A 6,000-nucleotide genomic window follows, 5' to 3' on the forward strand; every position below is an offset into this window, starting at 1 on the left:
ACAAATGAATAGCACAAGAATGTAAGCACAAAATCAGAAAGGCTAAGGCATAAAATGAATTACATCTATCCAGGGACATGAAAGGCAACAAGAAGAGGTGATATGAATGCATTAGGATTAAGAGAAAAATGAAAGAAAGTGAAAGTCCATTACTTAGCAGGAAAGGAGATCTTATCACGGATGACACTAAAAAGGCAGAGGTGTTTAATTCCTATTTTGCTTCCTTCTTCACCAAAAAGATTAACGATGACCTGATACTGAACAAAATTTTAACATTAATATTAATATTAACAACAAGGGTAAAGGAACACAAGTCATAATTGGGAAAGAACATATTAAAGATTATTTAGATTAACAGATTCCATGGCAGGAAGGGACCATTGTGATCATCTAATCTGACCTCCTGTATAATACAGGCCATAGAACTTCCCCAAAATAATTGCTAGAGCATATATTTTAGAAAAGCCTCCAATCTTGGTTTAAAATTTATCAGTGATGAATACTCCACCACAACCCTTGGTAAACGGTTCCAAGACAAGTTAGATGTATTCAAGATGACAGGGGCTGACAAAATTAAGCTTAGGGTACTTAAAGAACTAGCTGAGGCAATTGAGAACTCATGGAGAACAGGTGAAGTCCCGGAGGACTGGAGAATGGCACCTATCAAAGGGGGAAAACAAAGAGGACCTGCGGAATTATTGATCAGTCAGTGTAACTTTGATACCTGCATAATACTGGAACAAGTTATTAAATAGACATTTTGCAAGCACCTAGAGGATAATAGGGGAAGCAGTAGACATGATTTATCTTGATTTTCACACTATCCTACATGACATTGGCCAAACAAAACACAAGAACCTGGGATCACCCAATGAAATTAATAGACAACAGGTTTAAAACAAAAACGGAAGTACTTCTTCACACAACACACAGTCAACCTGTTGAACTTATTGCTAGGTGATGCTATGAAGGACAAAAGTATAACTTGGTTCAAAAAAGAATTAGATAAGTTCTTGGAGGATACGTCCATCAACAGTCAAGATGGTCACAGACAGAACCCCATGCTCTGGGTGTCCCTAAGCCAGATGTTGGGACTGGATGACCGGGGACAGATCACTCAATAATTGCCCTGTTCTGTTCATTCCCTCTGAAGTATCTGCCATTGTCCATTGTTGCAAGACAGGACACTGGGCTAGATGGATCATTCTTATGTTAGATGAAATTACTAAGGTAGGTGCACAACTGGTCAGAAGACCATACTCAAAAAGTAGTTATCAATGTTTGCTGTCAAACTGGGAGGATGTATCTAGTGCGATATCGAAGGGGTTAGTCCTGGCTCTGGTACTATTCAATATTTTCAATGACTTGAATATGGAGTGGAGAGAATGCTTATAAAATTTGCAGATGACAGTAAACTGAGTTTCAAGCACTTTGGAGGACATGATCAGAATTCAAAATGGTCTGATTAAACTGGATAATTGGGCTGTAATCAACAAGATGAAATTCAACAAACAAAAGTGCAAAGTACTATAATTAGGGATTTAAAAATCAGCTGCTGAAATACAAGAGGGGAAATAACTGACCAGGCAGAAAAGGTTCTGGTGGTTATAGTGGATCACAAATCTAACACAAGTCAACAACATGATGTAGTTGCAAAAAAGGTTAATATTCTGGAGGTGTATTAAAAGGAGTGCAGTATGTAAGACATGGGAGGTAATTATTCAACTCTGTTCAGTGTTGGTAAGGCCTCAGCTGGAGTACTGCGTCCAGCATTGGGCACCACACTTTAAGAAAGTTGTGGACAAACTGGAGAGAATCCAGAGGAGAGCAGCACAAATAATAAGGCAAGGTTAAAAAAACGGGTCATGTTTAGCGTTGAGGGGAAAAAAAGACTGAGGGGTGAAACAGAGAGCCCTTAACATATTTGAAGACTCTTACAAAGAGGATGGTGATCAATTGTTTTCCATGTCCACTGAAGGTAGGACAAAAAGTAATTAGCTTAATCTGGAACAAGGGAGATTTGGGTTATATATTAGGAAAATCTTTCTAACTGCAAGCATAGTTAAGCACTGGAATAGGCTTCCAAGGGAAGTTGTGGAATTCAAAGCACTGAAGGTTTCTGTGCATTGTTTGGACAAACACCCATCAGGGATGGTCTACCTTTGGTCATGCCTCAGCATAGGGGGTTTGGACTAAATGACCTCTCGAGATCCCTTCCAGCCCTACATTTCTATTGTTCTACAGAAATATAGTATCAAACACCTGACCCAGAAGCCAGATTGTATCTTTTGAGCTTCTTGGCCAGTATCCAGACCCTCCAGAATCAAAGCCTTCTTTAAACCAATACATGTATTAAGTTCTCCCATTGACATGGTTGTGAAGGAAACCTGTGAAACAGGAAATGACTGTACACGGAAGAATGGCTGTCTTCCTAAATCAGCAAAGAGACAGCCTGAAACAAAAGCTGCAAGAGGGGTGGTCCCTCCGATTCCCCTTTATTTAACTGGGGTGTAGTCTGCACCCTCGTCATCACTGCAGTTTACAAGTCAACATTCACTATACAACAACTGATGCCAGAGTTTGCAGGTGGCACAGGGAAGGAGACCGGAACAAAGCACAACAGGCAGAAATAAGGACACTCAATAATAACAAACGGTGGTGGCAACTAAACACCTCGAGATCACATGGTCCCTTGTCCCTCGGAACAAGACCCCTGGCCACGCCAGTTGGAGCCCTGCAATGGGCCACGCACCGAAGCACACCCACTAGTCCACGGGCTGTGCTTGGCACAGGGGTCCAGCCTGCTCCTCGGGCTGTGCCAGGCTGGCACTAGCGATGCTGAGCAGGTGTTTCTGGGGGGGGGGGGAGCTCCAGCCCTGCTGCCCCCAGACCAACAGATGGCACGTTCACCGCTACGTCGAGCTGCCTAAGGGCAGCAGCCGTTAAGGGGAGGGGCTAGTAAGGGACCAGCAACCCCCCTCCCGCCCGGAAGAGACAGGCCTAGGGGCAGAACGGGGCACGCGAGCCTTGCGCCCCGGCCACCGGACCCGGAAGAAGAGCCCGAGACAGCGGGTGAGCGACAGTCACGGAACCGGGGGGCTGCGCGCGCAGCGCGCTCTCTAACTCACCTGCCCAGAAGGGGAGGGGGCTCCGGAAGGCGCCAGGCAGCTCGAGCCGAGGGCGTCGCTCGCCGCCGCACCCAGAGCCGCTTCCCTCGCCAAGCGCGAGAGCCCCTCATTCAAAGCTAGGCGCGCGATCTTGCGCCGCTGCCATGGCCCCCCGTGCCCGCCACCTCGGCCTCCTGTCACCTCAGCGACTGTCCCGCCCCTTCCGACCACGCCCCTTTCCCAGCCTCCCCCCCCCACCAGCGCCGGCGGAAGGCGGGGACACGGCGCGGCGAAGGGGCGGGGCAGGAGGAGGAATTGGAGGACCCCTGGCCTGAGGCCCTAACTCACCCTGGGCAGCTCGCGAGCTGCCTGACGCGCACCGCCGGGGGACGGCAGGCGCGTGCCACCGCCATGGGCGCCTCACGTGGGGAGGCAGAGGGGCGGGTCGAGCTTGGACCCGCCGCTGCTGCGCCTCAGAGGCAGGCTGGGAGCGGAGCCAGCCGGCGCGGGCTGCAGGCGCGCCACTGAGCAGCCGCTTGGTCGCGCGCTGGCTGCTACATTGACGGGGCTGGTGGGGGGTCGCGCGCGCTTGGCTGCTCTCCCAGGGCGTGTCCAGGGGAGGGACCCAGCGGCCTTAGCGTCGCGCTGGCCGGCGCCGTGACTGCGACAGGCCGCTCGGGCTCGGCCAGCCCAGTTCGCTCTTGTGCCCCTGGGCGGGGCTCCCCGCCGCCGCCCGCGCCGGGCTTGGCCGCCACCGGCCGCGCGGAGCCGAGTTGGCCCCTGTGAGCTGTGCCAGTGCGGGCCGCGCAGCTGCCGCCTGTGAGCGCATCCGGAGCGTGCTGGGCCCGGAGCAGCTCGTTGTCCTCTTGTTGGAGGAAACTGCCCGGCCCAGTGGCAGGCAATTATAGCGGGATAGCGGCCTCCGCTCTGGGAATTGTACAGCTTGGGCTTGGGGTGTAATTCGGACTCTTCTTTACGTTTGTAAGCCAGAGAGAGAGCGAGGTGTGTAAACGTACATGAAAATCGAGGCATGTTCCCATGCTGTCTGCTATCCGTTTCCCATCAATAGTTAGGAATAAATATGAGGTCACTAAAAACTATGCTAATCAGAAACCTACATTTCTGCGGTACATGTCTTTTAATAGGAGTTCACCTCCTTCAGCATTAGAGCTTGCTGCTGTCACACTCACGGATCTCAGATCCATCCCATATACTTGAGCAAGTCACATAAATATCTTTTCCCTGATCTAGGGTATTAAAACACAGTTCAACAAAACAGATGTTCAGCAAACTGACTCTGTCTTGTGTTCAATCAAAGACACTGTCATAGAGCACAATAGTGCAGTGGTTCTCAAACTTTTTTTCTGCGGACCACTTGAAAATTGCTGAGGGTCTCGGTGGACCACTTAATGATCTTTCCAAAATGTTTGTACTGTTAGCTAACTATTGTAAAGCACTCAGGTCTATTGCACCCCACCAGACTTAGCAGTCTAGTAGAAGGGATGGACTATCTCCCAGTGCTCACCTTAACTGGAAGTCCCATCCTAGCACCCTAAATAAGCACAAGTATCAACTTTCAACACTGTCAAGATCCCCTCAGCTTATTCTTGCTAATTTAGGTTAAAAACTTCCTCAAGGTGTAAACTTTGCCTTGTCCTTGAATCCTATGCTGCCACCACCAAGCATGTTTAAACAAAGAACAGGGACACAGCCCCCTTGGAGACGTCTTCCCCCCAAAATATCCCCCCAAGCCCTACATCCCCTTTCCTGGGGAAGGCTTGATAAAAATCCTCACCAATTTGCAGAGGTGAACGCAGACCCAAACCCTTGGATCTTAAGAACAATGAAAAAGCAATCAGAATCTTAAAAGAAGGGTTTCAGAGTAACAGCCGTGTTAGTCTGTATTTGCAAAAAGAAAAGGAGTACTTGTGGCACCTTAGAGACTAACCAATTTATTTGAGCATAAGCTTTCGTGAGCTACAGTTCACTTCGATGAAGTGAGCTGTAGCTCACGAAAGTTTATGCTCAAATAAATTGGTTAGTCTCTAAGGTGCCACAAGTACTCCTTTTCTTTTTAATCTTAAAAGAAGAATATTAAAGAAAAAGTAAAAGAATCACCTCTGTAAAATCAGGATGGTAAATACCTTACAGGGTAATCAGATTCAAAACATAGAGAATCCCTCTTGGCAAAACCTTAAGTTACAAAAAGACACAAAAACAGGAGTATACATTCCATTCAGCACAGCTATTTTACCAGCCATTAAACAAAAGAAAATCTAATGCATTTCTAGCTAGATTGCTTACTAACTTTTTACAGGAGTTCTGAAGAGCATTCCTGATCTGTTCCCGGCAAAAGCATCACACAGACAGACAGACTCTTTGTTTCCCCCCACCCCCGCCCTCCAGCTTTGAAAGTAACTTGTCTCCTCATTGGTCATTTTGGTCAGGTGCCAGCGAGATTATCTTAGCTTCTTAACCCTTTACAGGTGAAAGGGTTTTGCCTCTGGCCAGGAGGGATTTTATAGTTCTGTATAGAGAAAGGTGGTTACCCTTCCGTTTATATTTATGACAAACACCCATTTGCACTACCTAGTACAGGCTACTTCCATCTACAGATATCATTGCTCAAGGCTATTTCATTTGCTGTAAAGGGATTTTGCTCCTGGTGGCCTACTGCGGGTAGCTCCAGTCCAGTTGTATGGGGCTCCTTACCAATTCCATCACAGACACCTTTCATTTCCTTACAACTCCATCTCTCACCACAACTAAATGGAATAGACTACTTTTTATAGAAAGCATTACTTCCCCCACCCACCTCAACCCTACCATCACATGATGCCTGGTCACCTAACACTACCACTATCTCAAACCCTGAAGGTGAAAAACTAAGCAC

At 47.8% G+C, this 6,000-nt stretch overlaps 1 protein-coding gene across 6 annotated transcripts in view; it reads right to left on the reverse strand.

The window, feature by feature from the left end:
* EBAG9 (estrogen receptor binding site associated antigen 9) overlaps nucleotides 1-3,873 on the reverse strand; it is a 41,214-nt gene extending 37,341 nt beyond the window's left edge. Inside the window, exon 1 of one of the 6 annotated variants that reach the window (XM_043539172.1) lies at nucleotides 3,456-3,873. The gene's annotated coding sequence lies outside the window, so the exon portion shown is untranslated. Of the gene's footprint in view, nucleotides 1-2,752; nucleotides 3,020-3,128; nucleotides 3,347-3,455 lie in introns of those variants that run through there. The other 5 variants (XM_043539167.1, XM_043539169.1, XM_037892105.2 and 2 more) reach the window with 5 other exon arrangements.
* Nucleotides 3,874-6,000: the final 2,127 nt, after the last annotated feature.

The sequence above is a fragment of the Chelonia mydas genome, chromosome 2, assembly GCF_015237465.2.
Source record: "Chelonia mydas isolate rCheMyd1 chromosome 2, rCheMyd1.pri.v2, whole genome shotgun sequence".
Classification (NCBI taxonomy): domain Eukaryota; kingdom Metazoa; phylum Chordata; order Testudines; family Cheloniidae; genus Chelonia; species Chelonia mydas.